The sequence below is a fragment of the Myotis daubentonii genome, chromosome 15, assembly GCF_963259705.1.
Source record: "Myotis daubentonii chromosome 15, mMyoDau2.1, whole genome shotgun sequence".
In the NCBI taxonomy this organism is placed as follows: domain Eukaryota; kingdom Metazoa; phylum Chordata; class Mammalia; order Chiroptera; family Vespertilionidae; genus Myotis; species Myotis daubentonii.
Window position 1 is genome coordinate 48,430,007 of NC_081854.1, and position 18,802 is coordinate 48,448,808.

General features: G+C 38.3%; 1 pseudogene; it reads right to left on the reverse strand.

Moving 5' to 3' along the window:
* Positions 1 to 11,662: 11,662 nt before the first annotated feature.
* Positions 11,663 to 13,536, reverse strand: LOC132216281 (small ribosomal subunit protein eS1-like; annotated as a pseudogene).
* Positions 13,537 to 18,802: the final 5,266 nt, after the last annotated feature.

Below are 18,802 nucleotides of genomic sequence, written 5' to 3' on the forward strand. Positions count from 1 at the left end.
CCTCCCTTCCTTCCTCTCTAGCACACCTCTGTCAATCTTGAAGGGTATATTCATTCCACTCCGCAAGACCGGGTTCCTCCATGTTCTGAAGTGAGCTGCATCGAGACTTTGAATACTTTTGTTAGCATCATCTGCCGTAAGAGAATCTGCCATTTGCCATTACCGAACAGTCCTTTGCCTTGTGACTATCGAAGGGAAAGTCGCATGAAATCTGAATTCAGGTCCTGAGGCATTTCAAACCCAACCTTGGCGTACAATAGGAGCTTGGTACTTTTTGTGGGATGTGTTGATAGCGCTGCTGCTTACAGGAGAATGTGGGACCTACAGTTATTTGTCCTATAATATGGCAGAAAAACAAATCCATGGTGTATTTTTTTTAGAGACTGAAAAGTGTATATTACCATCTTACAGTCTCCGACACGTAGAGCCAAGAAACATTTCTCTTACTGTAACTCAGAATTGTCACAGGGCTGCCTCCCAATACCCAGGAGTGGGGGAAATGTAGAGGGGACTGGAAAACCTGCCCTAAAGTTTCCCAGAATTCTGAAGCTTATCAATTCTATTATTAGAAAGTCACCGTCTTTTCCCGAATTTGTCTTATTTTTGTTTAATACTTTCTGCAAATTCTATAACCCCTCACTTCCTCACCAAAGAAATTCTTGGCTTGCTTGGATCTAGCAATTAGGATATAAATTATAATTGTGTGTGGGGTGGTTTCCAAATTTTTCATTATCAAATTACTGTTTTTATTCTATCAATCTCATGATTTGAGTTTATTTACCAAATAAACTGCATTTATTAATAGCTCATTGGCTTCCTTAGTGATATGTTAATACATGTAGATATGTAATTTTTTTTATTCAGTTTGTTTTTTATTTAATTTTTATTTTTCCAGTATTTGAGAAATTTTCAATTTTCTGGAGACAAATCTCGTAATCCTTCCTGCTGTCATTTTATTGGTTAGTAAGTAGAAAAGTCCTGCCTCTCCATGATTTATTAGTTAACTGTATTTGCTTCTTATTTAAAATATATCTTTCTGAATTTTACATTACAATTTAATCTATTTGGAATTAATTTTAACATATGTTCTGATACAAGGAACCATTTTGATTTTTAATACCAGTGGTCAGAAACTATTTGGCATATACAAGTAATTTTGAATTCTTTTCATGGTATTTATGTCATCTTATTAAGCCAGTCAGAGAAAGATAAGTATCACATGATCTCATTCATGTGGAATCTAATGAACAAAATAAACTGTTGAAGAAAAATAGATCCAGAGACATAGAAGCATGGAATACACTATTGAACCTAAGAGGGAAGGCAGAGGAAGGTGGGTAGGTGGGTGGAAAGAGACCAACCAATGAACTTGTATGCATATGTGCATAACCCATGGACCCAGACAATAGGATGGTGAAGGCCTTGGGTGGGGGACAGGGGCGGGCTAGAAGAGGTTGATGAGGGAAAAAGAGGGACATATGTAATACTTTCAGCAATAAAGATTTTTTAAAAATAAAGTAGGTTTATGGACATAATATATAAAGTCAGAATGGCACACAAGGTTCCTAAAAGTTCAGATATGCCTCCCTTCCCTGGCATGCAGCCCACCACCCTACATTGGCTATTGGTTCATAGAAAGCGTGTGCCCAGTACAGGGAACATCCACCTGATCCCTGATTCTGCTATGTCCCTTCATTTAGGACCTGACACTCTTATACACACTGATGCCTCCTCTTCAACTGGTACATTTATAAAGAAGAGGAAGGGAGGACAAATACTGTCTGTCAGACAATTTTCTACATGCCTGACAATATTCATAATTATTTCTGTATCGTTTTATTCTCACAACATTTTTTGAGTGGAACTCTCTTCCTATTTTCACACCAGACATTGTAAAATTGCAAGTTGTTCAGAACTTGGCCAAGTCACGCAACTAGCCAGGTGTCAAAGAGGATTTTTTTTTTTTATCATGTAACTCGTCTTAAGCCAAAGTCCAATTCCTTATACTCAATATTATTTTGCTTCTCATTTTAGCAACTTCACACAGTCTTCTTTCCAGCTCGGACTTCTCTAATCATCCACACTCCAACATACACATATTACTAGGCATCGCTTATATAGCATGTATACTATACTATGGGCATTGATACCCACTCACTTAGGAATTTATGAGCTCCTTCATAAAATGTGTGTTCAGCCATCAGCATAGGGCTGGACACAGAGTATATGTGGTAACAATATATATTGGATAAATGGATGGGTGAATAGATGGATGGATGGATGGATGGATGGATGTAATTTGATCACACAGTTGTTGTCTATGCTATTATTTTATTTTCTATTTCAGTAATATTACACCTTTCAGAATAAAATTCATTATAATGCATATATCATCCAAAATGGTTTAAAATGTGTGTTTTTTTTACTTTTAATTAAGTTTAGAGTTACAGTTGTGTGAGTGCTATCATACCTCTGCAAGAGACAAATTCTATTCTCTTTAAGTATACACTGAAAAGTTTGCATAGGAATTGTTTCTAAGCTATCAAATTATTTACTGCTGCAGTGAAGAGAAAACAAAATCAATTTCCCTCCCAAAATTTATGAGTGGTCTAGATAGAGCTTAGGTACTACATCTCTCAAGGAGATCTTTCTATAGACCCTTGCTGTGGCTGTATTTCTTTTGAATTACACTTTACATTTCCTAATCAGCTCTATCCAGACATAAAGGTAAAATTTATGATAAAAGCAGAAAAGCCAAAATCCTTGATTTTCATTGGTTTGAATAAAACACATGATGACAAAATTGTGCAACAGTAGATTTTTCCAATTAATCGTGTTATTTCGATATTTTTTGTAAGTCGGAAAAATAAAAGTGGATTTTCCACATGTTATTCTGTCAAGTTTAAGGCAAGGAAAGTTTCCTGCATACCTAGCATCAGAAATACATTTTCAAACATTTCATTATCCGTACCGTCCTTTCCCAGCACACTCACTGTAGTATATTGATATTAGAAAAAAGGAACAAGAATTTATTTTATCATCACCAATGCTCTAATATTATAAATGTGGTCTAGATTACATCTCTGACAAAGACAGGTTAGAAATGTTAGAGAAAACTATTCTTTTTCATTGTGAATATGGAAAATTCACAGATAGCAAAAAATAACCTCTAAGAGTTGACTTAGATAGCGCTGGTAACTAACTATTACGCAGTCAGCTCTGGGCAGTGAACTTCTACTGGACAGAGAGGCCCTATAGCCTCAGAGGCCAACCCCAGAACACTGCCACCCAGAGGCTGACCCACAAACTGACTCTTTGCTAAACACAAAATAAGGCAGTCTGGGAAATAAATGCGGCATGCTTTAAAATAAGGACTGTGGTTTACAACACAGAGGAACAGTATATCGCAGGGAATCTCAACACTCTCCTGAATACCTGGAAGGTCTAAGGCGAGCCACACTGAAGAATAGAAGAAACGAAGGACATTCACTACTGCAATTTTTTTTTCTTTTTTCACTTTTTAACTAAGAAACCAATTTTTTTTTAAATTTTTTTTTCTGTTCTTTTTTTTTTTTCTTCTTTTTCCATCACCTGATTTTACCCTTTTAATTACTACCTTCTAATTTTTAACCAGTATTATTACTGCTACCATTTTACCATTTTTTAAAGTGCCATTTTATTTTTTCTTTATTTTATTTTGGGATTAGTGTTCACCATTCTATTTTCATCGTTATATTATTGGTTGTTTCTAGTTTGCATTCATATCCAGGGAGCTGTTGCTGGAATTTGTTGGGATTAATGGCTGTTCTATAGGAGTATTCTCCTCATATAAAAAGTCTCTTCCCCTCTTCCACTTCATTCTCTCTTTTCGCTCTTTTTTTTTTCTTTTCTTTTCTTGCTTTTATTTTCCCCCTTCCTTTTTCCCAATTTCATTTTTGCACTCCCTTTTTTTGGTCCCTACTTTTCTTTTCCTTTCTCTCTTTTATCTTTTTCTCTTCCTTCTTCCTTATCCCCTAATTCTCTTAATTCAGGTGGTCACCTTTAATTGGGGTTATTAATATCGTAAATATATTTGTGTATAGTGCCTGGTACGTGGTGCCTTGTTGTGTTGTATTTTGTGCCTTTAAATCAACGCAGCAGATCCAAGCAACAGCAACCTCCTGAGCACCACATCCTCTGCTGAGGAACAGCAGCTGTACGTGAAACCTCGCCCCACCAGCCAGAAGAGCCACCACAGCTGTGAACAGCACCCACCAGAGGAGCTGCTGACAACTGAAGAGCAGCTGCTACCGCAACCGCCCGAAGAGCAACCACAGACCAAGGAGTCACTGCCACCAAGGGAGCAACCACTGAACAACTCAACGTCTAGATATGTCAGTGAGATCAAACATGGGTAGACAAAGAAACCCCCAAAGGAAAGAGAAGGAGGACTCTCCAGAAAAGCAGCTAAGTAATACAGAGCCATGCAACATGACAGATAAAGAATTCAGAATAAGGATCCTAGAGTGCATAAACCGGATGGAGGAAAAAATCGACAACCTCTTCAAGAAGCAAGAAGAAACAGATGAAAAAATCGATAACATATGGAAGAAGCTAGAAGAAACAGATGAAAAAATCGATAACATATGGAAGAAGCTAGAAGAAACAGATGAAAAAATCAACAACCTAAGTAAGACCCAAGAGGAAATGAAGAGTGATATAGCTGCAATGAAAAACTCCATTGAAAGTATCAACAGTAGACTAGGAGAAGCGGAGGACCGAATAAGTGAATTAGAAGACAAGGAAGCAAAACACACCCAAAATGTACTGCAATTGGAGAAAAAAATTAAAAGACAGGAGGAGAGCCTAAGGGAGCTTTGGGACAACATGAAACGAAACAACATACGAATAATAGGAGTACCAGAACAACAGAAGGATGAACAAGGATTAGAAAACCTACTCGAAGAAATAATATCAGAAAACTTTCCTGAGGTGGGGAAGAAAAAAGTCACACAAGCCCAGAGAGTCCCAAACAAGGTGAACCCGAAAAGACCCACACCAAGACACATCATAATCACCATGGCAAATGTTCAGGACAAAGAGAGAATCTTACAGGCTGCAAGAGAGAGACGGAAAGTTACATACAAGGGATCTCCCATTAGATTGTCAAATGACTTCTCAACAGAAACACATCAGGCAAGAAAAGAATGGACTGAAATTTACAAAGTGATGCAAAGCAAAGGACTGAATCCAAGAATACTCTATCCAGCAAGGCTATCATTCAAACTTGAAGGGGAAATAAGAAGCTTCACAGACAAAAAAAGGCTAAGGGAGTTTGTCACCACCAAGCCAGCATTGCAAGGAATGCTAAAGGGACTGATATAAAAATAAGAAATAAAAAGCTCAGAAAGAAAACAGCCACACAAAAAAAGAAATGGCTACAAACAAGTACCTTTCAATAATAACTTTAAACGTAAACGGACTAAATGCTCCAACCAAAAGACATCGAGTGGCTGAATGGATAAAAAAACATGACCCATACATCTGCTGTCTACAAGAAACCCACCTCATTAGAAGGGACTCACACAGACTGAAAGTGAAAGGATGGAAAAATATCTTTCAGGCAAATGGAAAGGAAAAGAAAGCTGGGGTAGCAATACTTATATCGGACAAAATAGACCTCAAAGTGAAGGCCTTAACAAGAGATAAGGAAGGCCACTTCATAATACTAAAGGGATCAATACAACAAGAAGATATAACCCTGGTAAACATATATGCACCCAATGTAGGAGCACCCAAATTCATAAAAAAACTCCTGGAAAATATCAAAGGAGAGATCGACAACAATACAATCATAGTAGGGGACTTTAATACACCATTGACAGCACTGGATAAGTCCTATAGACAAACAACCAGCAAAGATATAGCAATCCTAAATGACTCACTAGATCAGATGGACTTAATAGACATCTTCAGAACACTTCACCCCAAAGCCAGAGAATATACGTTCTTCTCAGGTGCTCATGGGACATATTCAAAAATAGACCACATACTGGGTCACAAGCAAAGTATCCCCAAATTCAAGAAGATTGAAATCATAAAAAGCGTCTTCGCAGACCACGATGGCATAATATTAGAAATAAACTACAATAAAAACAACCCAAAATACTCAAACACCTGGAAGCTGAATAGCATGCTATTAAATATTGATTGGGTTACCAATGAGATCAAAGAAGAAATTAAAAACATCCTGGAAACTAATGACAATGAAAACACAACAATCCAAAACCTATGGGACACATTGAAAGCAGTCCTGAGAGGGAAGTTTATAGCTCTACAGGCCTATCTCAAAAAACAAGAAAAAATGGTAGTAAATCATCTAACTCTACAACTCAAAGAATTAGAAAGAGAGCAACAAGAAAAGCCCAGAGTGAGCAGAAGGAAGGAGATAATAAAGATTAGAGCAGAAATAAATGACATAGAGACCAAAAAAACAATACAGAAAATCAATGAAACCAAGAGCTGGTTCTTTGAAAGGATAAACAAGACTGATAAACCTCTAGCCAGACTCACCAAGAAGCAGAGAGAGAGGACCCAAATAAATAAAATCAGAAACGATAGAGGCGAAATAACAACAGACCCCACAGAAATACAAATGATTGTTAAAAAATACTATGGACAGCTCTACTCCAACAAACTAGACAACCTGGAGGAAATGGACAAATTCCTAGAAAAATACAGCATTCCAAAACTCAATCAGGAAGAATCTAAAAACCTCAACAGGCCAATAACTATGGAAGAAATTGAAGCAGTCATCAAAAAGCTTCCATCAAACAAAAGCCCAGGACCAGACGGCTTCACAGGGGAGTTTTACCAAACATTCAAGGAAGAACTAAAACCTATCCTCCTCAGACTACTACAAAAAATTCAAGAGGAAGGAACACTTCCAAGCTCATTCTATGAAGCCAGCATCACCCTAATACCAAAACCAGGTAAAGACAACACAATGAAAGAGAATTACAGGCCAATATCCCTCATGAACATAGATGCCAAAATCCTCAACAAAATCTTAGCAAATCGGATCCAGCAGTACATCAGAAAGATCATACACCATGACCAAGTAGGATTTATCCCAGGGATGCAAGGATGGTACAATATCCGCAAATCAATAAACGTGATACATCACATAAACAAATTGAAAGAAAAAAACCACATGGTCATATCAATTGATGCAGAAAAAGCATTTGACAAAATTCAACACCCATTTTTGATAAAAACTCTCAGCAAGGTGGGAGTAGAAGGATCATACCTCAACATAATAAAAGCCATATATGACAGGCCCACAGCCAACATCATACTCAACGGACAAAAACTAACACCATTTCCCCTAAGAACAGGAACAAGACAGGGATGCCCCCTCTCACCACTCCTGTTCAACATAGTACTGGAAGTGTTAGCCATTGCAATTCGGCAAGAAGAAGAAATAAAAGGCATCCAAATTGGAAAAGAGGAAGTAAAACTGTCCTTATTTGCAGATGACATGATATTATACATACAAAACCCTAGAGATTCCATCAAAAAGCTACTAGACTTAATACATGAATTTGGCAATGTAGCAGGATACAAAATTAACCCCAAGAAATCTGAGGCATTTCTATACACCAATAGTGAACTTTCAGAAAGAGAGATTATAAAAACAATCCCGTTTACCATTGCACCAAAAAAATTAAGCTACCTAGGAATAAACTTAACTAAAGAGGTAAAAGACCTCTACTCAGAAAACTACAGGACGTTGAAAAAAGACATAGAGGAAGACATAAACAGATGGAAGAACATACCGTGTTCATGGATTGGTAGAATCAACATCATTAAAATGTCCATACTACCCAAAGCAATCTATAAATTCAACGCACTTCCCATTAAAATACCAACAGCATACTTCAGAGATCTAGAACGAACTTTCCAAAAATTCATCTGGAATAAAAAAAGACCCCGAATAGCTGCAGCAATCCTGAAAAAGAACAAAGTAGGTGGGATCTCAATACCAGATATCAAGTTGTATTACAAAGCCACTGTTCTCAAAACTGCCTGGTACTGGCACAAGAATAGGCATATAGATCAATGGAATAGAATAGAGAGCCCAGAAATCGGCCCGAACCAATATGCTCAATTAATATTTGACAAAGGAGGCAAGAACATACAATGGAGCCAAGATAGTCTCTTCAATAAATGGTGTTGGGAAAATTGGACATATATATGCAAGAAAATGAAACTAGACCACCAACTTACACCATACACAAAAATAAACTCAAAATGGATAAAGGACTTAAATGTACGACAGGATACCATAAAAATTCTAGAAGAATCCAAAGGCAACAAAATCTCAGACATATGCCGAAGCAATTTCTTCACTGATACAGCTCCTAGGGCACTTGAAACTAAAGAAAAAATGAACAAATGGGACTACATCAAAATAAAAAGCTTCTGCACAGCAAAAGAAACCATCAACAAAACAACAAGAAAACCCACTGTGTGGGAAAACATATTTGCCAATGACATATCTGATAAGGGCCTAATCTCCAAAATTTATAGGGAACTCATACAACTTAACAAAAGGAAGATAAACAATCCAATCAAAAAATGGGCAAAGGACCTAAATAGACACCTCTCAAAAGAGGACATTCAGAAAGCCAAGAGACATATGAAAACATGCTCAAAGTCACTAATCATCCGAGAGATGCAAATCAAAACAGCAATGAGGTACCATCTCACACCTGTCAGACTGGCTATCATCAACAAATCAACAAACGACAAGTGCTGGAGAGGTTGTGGAGAAAAAGGAACACTTGTGCACTGCTGGTGGGAATGCAGACTGGTGCAGCCACTATGGAAGACAGTATGGAGTTTCCTTAAAAAACTGAAAATGGAACTCCCATTTGACCCTGTGATCCCACTTCTAGGAATATATCCCAAGAAACCAGAAACACCAATCAGAAAGGATATATGCACCCCTATGTTCATAGCAGCACAATTCACCATAGCTAAGATCTGGAAACAGCCTAAGTGCCCATCAGTAGATGAATGGATTAGAAAACTGTGGTACATCTACACGATGGAATACTATGCTGCTGTAAAAAGGAAGGAACTCTTACCATTTGCAACTTCATGGATGGAACTGGAGAGCATTATGCTAAGTGAAATAAGCCAGTCAATAAAGGAAAAATACCACATGATCTCACTCATTCATGGACAATAGAGACCATTATAAACTTTTGAACAATAATAGATACAGAGGCAGAGCTGCCTCAAACAGATTGTCAAACTGCAGCGGGAAGGCCGGGGAGGGTTGGGGGGCAGGAGGTAGTGGGGTAAGAGATCAACTAAAGGACTTGTATGCATGCATATAAGCATAACCAATGGACATAAGACACTGGGTGATAGGGGAGGCTAGGGGACTGTCTAGGGTGGGGGGATAAAATGGATACATATGTAATACCCTTTGTAATACTTTAAGCAATAAAAAAAAAATAAAAATAAAAATAAAAATACTATTTTGAAAAAGAGATCTGTGCTTCCGATTTGTGAAATGACACCACCGCTAACCAAAATGATTTTTGTCATAAATAACATGTTGTAAACAAAGCGCAGACTTAGACTAAAAAATAATTTGGTTGATATTTCATTTTATATAAATACACTGAAAATAAGAAATATTGATTTAAATATTGGCCAAAAAATCTGAGTTGCAAAGGACACAAAGATAGATCTTAAGCCAAGATATTAGAATAAAGGATTAGAAACTAAATTTCCAAATAAGCAAAAATCTCCCATATTGCTATGCTACTTTTTTAGTGTAGGCAATTAAAATCTTAAATTTGTGTGCATTACGTTTACCTAAAATCACATTTTCTCTCTATTAGAAAAGACAAAGAGTGGAAACGAGATGGAGAATAGCGTCTGCATAAAACATGCAAACAAAACCAGCTTCAACCAATGAACACCTTGACAAAATATATGATGCTGCAGAAAACCATACAAAATTATCTGGCTCAATGTCTAAATAAGTTATAGAACTGCCCTTTCCCTTTTTGGTTAATTTAATGTATTCTGAAGAATTACATATGAGCCTCCAACTATTTATATCCTTGAAATTTTCAGGTAAGAAATCATTATGTATGAAAATCCAGTTTCATATTATTGCAATATTGTTGTTTACACCAAGATATAATAAAAAGCATAGTGACTCACCTGAAAAAATGCTGAGAATCCAGGGTCTTTCATAATTCAAGTTACCTAATTCTTCTTTATCACCCTATGTAACCTATGTAATCCAACTCTATGGCCATGGCCAAGATATTTTATACTTGTGATATTATACTAATAGGACACATCTTGAGATTCATAAATTTACAAAAATCTTCTAATGTGGTATTTTCTGTGGACATAAACTGAATCGTTTGAAGTCCCATGTTTGCAACAATATTAAAGATTTCCAAGATATAAAAAAAAAGTAAAAAAAAAAAAAAAAAAAAGAGTTGACTTAGAATCAATCCATTTTAAAATAAAAAAAAATTATTCAATGGCATGGCCATTTTGCCCTGGATAAAACTTCCATTTGACTCAGCAGGACTTGGTGAAGCAATCTTCCCTCTGCATTGTGGGAGCTCACCATCATCCAATATCTTGAAGGCCTGAGTAGAACAAAAAGTTGGGGGCAGGATGAATTCCCCTTTGCCTGAGTAGAAGCATCCATCTCCTCTTTTCTGCCCCTACTGTTCCTGGCTCTCAGGCTCTCAGACTTACACTGAATTATACCACTGGCTTTCCTGGGTCTCGTCTGTAGACAGCAGACAGTAGGACTTCTCAAGCTCTATAATTATGTGATCCAGTTGCTTATAATAGATCTGCTTAATCAATCTCCTATTGCTTCTATTTCTGTGGAAAATTAAAACATGATGTATTCTCATGCAGAAGAGCACTATGTGATGCTAAACTTCCCTCGTTGAAACCATGGCAGGGATTGGAGACCTATCCAATTACCTCTCTCCTAAATCCAATCCTAGAGCTCCTCAACTCCACAGACTATAGTAGAAATGCATGGATTAAGTCCCAACACTTCCTTCTAAAGGGGTGGAAATGGGGACTGAGAGAAGTTAATGGACCAACCTGATATGGGGGACTTATTAAGTCAAGCTTTTGTATCTTAGTTTCCAATGTGAGAACTTTTAAAATAAAATTAATGTATAATTTCCAATAGGAAGCAAGTGGGAACATGGGAATCACATCACTGTGCAGTAACTTAAGAATTTTAGAAAGGGAAAAGAGCTCTCTTTTGTTCCAACTTTCTAATTCTCAGGACAGATCTTAATGTGGAGAATACAGATAACCTCATTTTAGAGAACCTCATTTTTCATTCTCTGCCACAAATCATAGAATAATTTAATATGCTCTAAGTCATTTGTAAAAATGGCCTAGGCTCTACAGGATAAAAAAGTATGGTATTTTAAAACCACACGAGTGAGGCGAAGTCTATTCCTGTTCATTGCTGGTCTTTCTGTAATATGCATATTTGCTTCGGTGAGTTATATTTGATGAAGGGAAGGTCTGTTAGTCCTCTCATTGGCTCTTTAGGATAATATTCTTTTCTTTTTTTAAATAACAAGTAATATTTTTATTTGTATCACTAAATGTCTGACTTTTGTTCTAGGATTGGGGGTTCATATACATCAGTGCATTCAATTTTAGCACCTGTCTCATCCCCTGAACTTCGGCCTTCACCATGAAGCTCCATGACTTTCTCCAGTTCAAACTTGGGCTTCTTCGGCATTTTGACTTTTCTAACAAAACATCATGGAGCAGATAAATAGGTTGGCAAGCCTTTTCTACATCATTTCCAATGCTGTCTGGAGTCAATGTGCTGGCCACTTCTTTCAGGTCATTTGTCTACACCTCTCAGGTCATGATTTCCATCATCTTCTTCCAGACTTGATGAACCCGTTGATGCTGAGCATGAGAGGTCTTCTGAATCTGATTGCTGCATTTTTTTAAAATTATTTTTTAGTAAATCCAACACAGAATAGATGAAGCAAATAAACATCAGTAGTCTGGGCATCAACATGACCTTCAATCATGGTCTGCCATTTTTTGACCATGGAGCACATTTTGTCACAGGTAAGCTCCAAGCCATGGAAACTAATCCAGCAATTTTTGCCCTGAACATCTTCAGTGGTTATCTTGAATTTTCTAAGTGCAACTTCATTGTTCTATAGCTCAGCTAAGCTCACTTCGCAAACACAACTCTTGATACTGTCAGAGGTAAGTTTGGTTCCTTGGGTTCTCATAACATGTGTTTTTTCCAATGTTTCTTACATTGAACAAAGCTGGGGCCTCCGCATCACAACAATCTTCCTTAGGAAATGGATGAACCACTCCCTTCTCAGCTCCCTGTTTGCTGCCTTTCATAAGATACTCTTCTTGCTGATTGCATGGTGCTGCGCAGAGTGCCCGAAGGGTCTGCTTTCTTCATCTACATACAGATGGCCCAGAGTGTTTCCTGTGTGTTTGTTTTCCTTTTGTTTTTGGTACTTGACAATAAACAGCGTACATGGATTTATTTTGGCCTCACAGTTCATTTGAGTGCTGGTCAGCCTCCCTTTCAAAGTCCATGGGACTCCCCCTGTTGCAGGGTTCAACTTTGCTGTACAAGAAGTGATTGTTTACTCTCTCCAGCCCCTGATCCTCTGCTGCTGTGTGTGGTTTGACAGGATGAAAATTTATAGCTGGATGAGCCATTGCAAGAGTTCTTTATCACCAAGACCATGACACCACTTTTTTTAAAATATATTTTATTGATTTTTTACAGAGAGGAAGGGAGAGAGATAGAGAGTTAGAAACATCGATGAGAGAGAAACATTGATCAGCTGCCTCCTGCATATCTCCCACTGGGGACGTGCCCGCACCCAAGGTACATGCCCTTGACCGGAATCGAACCTGGGACCTTTCAGTCCGCAGGCCGACGCTCTATCCACTGAGCCAAACCGGTTTCGGCAGACACCACTTTTACTTACGACTTTTTCCTACCTTCAGGAGTGCAATTGTCCACCATTTTAGTTTACTTCCTTCCCAATAGTCTTCTTGAAGTTTCCTTAAAAAGGAAAATTTCTATAGAGGAGGGGTATTAAAAGTAGCAGCATTTGGGAGGCCCCCGGCTCCGCAGGCACATAATCAAATGACAAGTTGGCATTCAATGATAGGGGTGAGGTCGGTAACAGCTTACTCAATATTCAGCATATTGCACAATATGAACTTGTGAAATAAGGACCAAAAAATGGTAGAAACAATTAGGGACCATCCTACTTACAACCTTTTTATTCTAAGTCTAGTGCTTTTCCATCTCTTGCCTTCAGATGTGGGTGATAGAAATTCCTCTGAAATCGTGGCAGTAAAATTGACAGTCATGTCTAATTTTCAGAGATGGGATTTCTCACCTCTGTTAGTGTCTTCACAGGTATTGTGGCAGGCCGGGGGTGGCACGGGGAGTGGGGGGGAAGATGTCATCATGAACTGCTTTCCAAATGCTATAGTAAACCATCATCACAATCCTTTTTTTAAAAAATATATTCCATTGACTTTTCACAGAGAGGAAGGGAGAGGGATAGAGAGTCAGAAACATCAATAAGATAGAAACATCAATCAGCTGCCTCCTGCACAACCCCAACTGGGGATGTGACCACAACCAAGGTCGAACCCGGGACCCTCCAGTCCGCAGGCCGATGCTCCATCCACTGAGCCAAACCAGTCAGGGCATCACAACCCTTTTTTGATAAAGGATGGATAGAGGAGCAATGTTGTGTGCTCAGCTCCAGAAGATTTTATTTCCCTCTTATGTAAACTACTTTATGTCAGAATATGAGTTTATATAAAATTAATGTGTTATATATACCAAGCCTAAATGACTTAATTTTGGATATATAGACATTTTTGATGATTAAATATTAGTCTGTAGTTATTGAAGGGCCTCTCAGGAATGACAGAGTTCCCAACCCTCCTTTATGTTTTGTCTAAAACAGGATTGAAAGGTTTTTAATAGACTTTAGAAGGCCTCGCAATCTCCATATATTCAGCCTTGCCTGCACTGATTTATTGGTGGATTTCCTGTGGAATTTTTATGTGACACTTGATTTCCCCTGCGGGGCTTATTAACTCCTGATTGGGTAATGTAAATTTCCAGCCAAGATTAAGCACAAACAAAGCCAAAGTTCATTTATTTTAATAAAGGCAAATTGAGGTTCTGAAGGTCTGGTGTTTCCTTCTCTAAATAAACTACTCTGTCAGAAGATTCTTTGTAAAATACTTGGTAGGAATTCCAAAGAAATAAACGTAATGCTCTAATTTCTGAGTTATGCATTAAAGTTTTGAAATTAAAACTGGTTCTATGTGCAAGTAATCTGTTTAAGTCTCTCCTTTCCCCCTCTTTTTTATGGCTCACAGGATAAACTGCTAGGAGAAATATTTCTGTCTCCTTAGGCCTGTCAACTTACCATCCCCTAGATCTTGTTATACTCATTCTCAGCATAGAGATGGCATTTCTGCTAGTGTTCAGTAGTGACTATGAATTATCTAGCAGAGAAAAACTAATGATATACTTGTATTAGAAACTGTATAAACTCCTTACATATTTTTCATAACTTATTTCTCACACACACAAAAACGCTGTTCTCATGGAATGGAGACTTTTCTTGGAGTAGTGACAACATGTGATAGGAGAGAATTGCCCAAAGGGACATTTACAAGATACACTTGATGGTGGGAGAAGCTTGATTGGGAATAGGATAAGAAGGATGAAATTAACATTCCAGATTTCCTGGCTTGAGTGAACTGATGGAAGATTTACATGTGGGAAAGACATGAAGAGGAGTAGATTCTTGGTTAAAAGGCAAGAGAGTTAATAAACTAATATTTGGATATGTCGAATTCAAGATACCTCTGGGATATCCAAGAGATTCTGAGGACATTTTGAAATATATGTCTGGAGTACGGTAGAAAGCTGGGGGTGTAGTAGTACATCTTGGAAGAGTTTGCAGAAAAGTGCATTAGAAACTCTGGATACCAAGGCTGCCATATTCTATATAATAAAAGCCTAATATGCTAAGTGTCTGTTCAACCAACAGAAGGATAATGTGCTAATGATATGCTATGGATGCTACACTACTATGATGTTTACTGACCACCAGGGGGCAGACACTCCAACCAGTAGGTTAGCTTGCTGCTGGGGTCCTGCTGATCAAGACTGAGTGAGAAGGGCCTGACATGCCCCGGAGCCCTCCCCCAGTCCCTCCCTGGCTGGCCAACCTCCCGTGTCCCTCCCTGGTACAACTGTGCTCTGGCGGGGTCCTTCAGTCTGGCCTGCACCTTCTTGCAATCTGGGACCCCCTTGGGGGATGTCGGAGAGCTGGTTTCAGCCCGATCCCACAGGCTAGGCTGAGGGACCTGACTGGTGCGCAAATTCATGCACAAGGAACCTAGTATATATATTTTTTCCTGCCATAATCTTGACACATATGTGGCTATATCACTCAATATATATACTTTTGAATAAATGAATAAGTGAGTCAGGGAGTGAATTAAAATAATACTATTAGAGAGAGGAGTTATGTCAAAGTGAAGACAATAAATATTTTAAATGAAGAAATTTTTTTTCCCTATTTAATCATTAATTATCTGCTTGTAATGTCCTATGCTCGCTCATTCAGTAAATTGAATTTTTTAATATTTTTAAGTCCTCAACTTTTCTCACAATTTTGTATCAATCAGAAATTGCCACAATGCTGCTTAACAAACCACTCAAAAATTATTGCTTTAAGACAACAATTACTTGACTTCACACTGGTTGGGATTCAGTTGGTCTGGCCTGGACTTGTCTAGGCTTGGTTTTAGGCTACATGTTGGATCCAATTTTTCTCATGTGTCTCTTTTCCTCCTTCAGAACAGCAGCTAAGCTTCTCAGAGCAGATTTCAAAACTGCCTGCAGCCTGTTTCATATCATCCGAAAATGCTCAATAACTGGGCTCAAAATTAAGGGGCAGAGAAGTCCATTCCTACATAGAATTATGGAAGGGGTGAAAAGTTTTCAACAATAGTCCTGTCTACCACATTTGCCAAAACCAGTACCTGAAGTTTCATGGTCTACCCAACATGTTAGGTCAGTAAATTCCCCGCTGGATATTTTTTCCTTGATGCACCACCTCATTTCTAAGGGGCAATCACTTTGCATATTCCCACCAAAAAACTTTCTTCACCTTTAGTTTCAGTATTTTAAAGATAGGAACTTACATTCTTTTAGAGTACATTTTGGCTATGTTTTGGATATTTGATTGCACAAAAGTTTTCAGGGACGGAAGAAGAAAGCAAAATGACATGGCCAAAGTAGCATTAAAGAAAAAAGATTATGTTTTATATTGTGTGCTTTGTTCAGGGAAGGGCTGGAATCAAGAGTTGCATTGGGCATATTAAATTACAATGTCTGATTAGACATTGGAGCTGTCATATAGATACTTGAAGTCAGAGGCCTGGAAATCAGTTAAGAGATCAGGGTTGTAAATTATCATTTCAGCAATCATACAAATATTGTTATGGTTTCATTTCAAGATATAAGGACAGTTTGGATTAAGTGAGACTCAGTGGCTTGTTCAGTCACAGGTGGGTGAAGATGCTAGGACTCCCCAGACAACTAATTTCCAACAGAGCTTTTTCCTGGCCGCCTCCTGCACACAGAGTAGGTAGTTAACATCCATGAAAAACAACTAGGTTAGTCAAGGAGCAGCTGTCTGTCAAGGGCTCATGGTCTTGGCCTGGCCATACACTGCTTAACTCAGTGGATTTCCACAATTACTCTCCCCAGATTGGCCACTCTGGGCAATCAAACCTCCCTACCACCAAGGTGGCCTTTCTCACATCCAACTAAATTCTCTGACCTATTCCCTTACCTAAAGTCCCCTTTTTGCCCTTCTCAGTGTCTTCCAACTTTACTCACTCTTCAAGGTCTTAAGCACATTAGTTCATGAAATATCCTTTTATTTCTCCTAGCCCACATTGATATCTCTCCATCTATATATTTACTTTAAAATTCAGCACCCCTCTATTGTTTAATATCTACTTAACTGTCCTTGGGTTCTCAAGTGGTTTTCTTTCTGGTCAGGTCATATCCTCTTTGTGGATTCTCATACCCTATTTATGAAAATATACTAATGAGAAAAATATAAGCTTTGAACTTAGAGAGATATACGCTCAGCTTCCAGCTCCATGCTTTGTCCGCTTGGGATGTTGGGCGACTGATTTAGAGTCTCTATGCTCTCAGCTTTCTTTCATATTGGTTCTACCTCGTAAGCATGTTGTAGGCATGATATGAAATGGAATATGCAAAAACTTCTCTTGCAGTGCTCTGCACATTGCAAATTCTCAATAGATAAGAGATTTCCTGATTTTCTTCTCCTTAGCACCTTTCGCATCTACCTAAGTATTGGGATTGCAATAGAAGTCACCACCTGCTATGTGGACAAAAGAAGGAGAACTATAATTGGTTATGAATTTCTGCACAGAATTTTTTGTTTGTTTGTTTTTCCATGCTCAATACCCCTCCTGTGACTCACTTGATTTTCTGAAATGTCCTTCTTAATCAAAGTGCTGTGTGGCCTGCAATTTTGCAAATTGAAGTGGATTGGAATTAGTTTTCTCAGAGAATTTCATGACACCCTCAGCCCCCTCCTGGAAATAATTGGAGACACCCTGGGGTTTCACAGACCAGGGCTCAGGAATCACGACTCTATGTGTTGCCTCACTTGTGCTTTTATGAGAACTAAATTGACAGCAGCAGTTCATTAGGGGAACGTGATTGAATGTGCATGGTTTGCTGATAAACTTGTAAGCACTTGGGGAACCATGAAAAATGCCTTCCTTTTCTCCAAAGAGGTTGAGCAGGAAAGGTCAAAGTGTAGGTGTGTGGGTATGTGTATGTTATAAAAATCAATTAGAAATACAATGCATTAGACATGCGTTTCTAATAAGAAATTAGTCAACACTAGGACAGCCATTTAGAGACATACTCAGTACTTTAGTTTCTTCCTATCTTGCATTTCCTAAAAGTAAAAAAAAAAACAAAACAAACAAACAAACAAACAAACAAACACAACAAAACACAAAGTCACACCCCAACCTTGTCTTTGGTGTCTATAGGCTACACATAATTCAAAAGAAGGACAAAATTGCGGCAGGGGGCAAGGCGGGTGGAGGCAGAAGGAAGGTGGAAGGAGTACCATGAAGTACCATGAAGTATTTACTAAACTCCCATGAATTGAGGAGGAAACTGCTCAGCATTAGACTGCTGGGGGTGGAGCAAAGAAAGAGGCAATTTTGGTCTGAGCTGGACACCTGCCCACTATGGATTTCTGAGGAGGAGCTATCTCTTTGAAACTCAGTGGCACATGCAAGGGGTGGAGTCACACCGTGTTTATTAATGCTATATGTCTTAGAGTTACATATGAGATTGTGGATTTTGTTCCATTGTCTTTTTTAGGAGTTGCAATTTGAAATGGCTCATCTTGTTTCTCAGCACACCCAGTTAAGGAAGGTACAGGGCAGAACGACTGTACATTCTTCAAGCATTTAAAGGTTATTCTGTAGCTGTGGACATGCTCATTAGCAAATTATCTATCTGCACACTAATTCCTTAGCCCAGAGGCCTCACAAGAAGGAGAGGTCTCATTAGGAAGTGCTTTGACATTCCCTGCTCTCCTCCTTTCATCTCTTCCCTACACCCTGAGGAAAG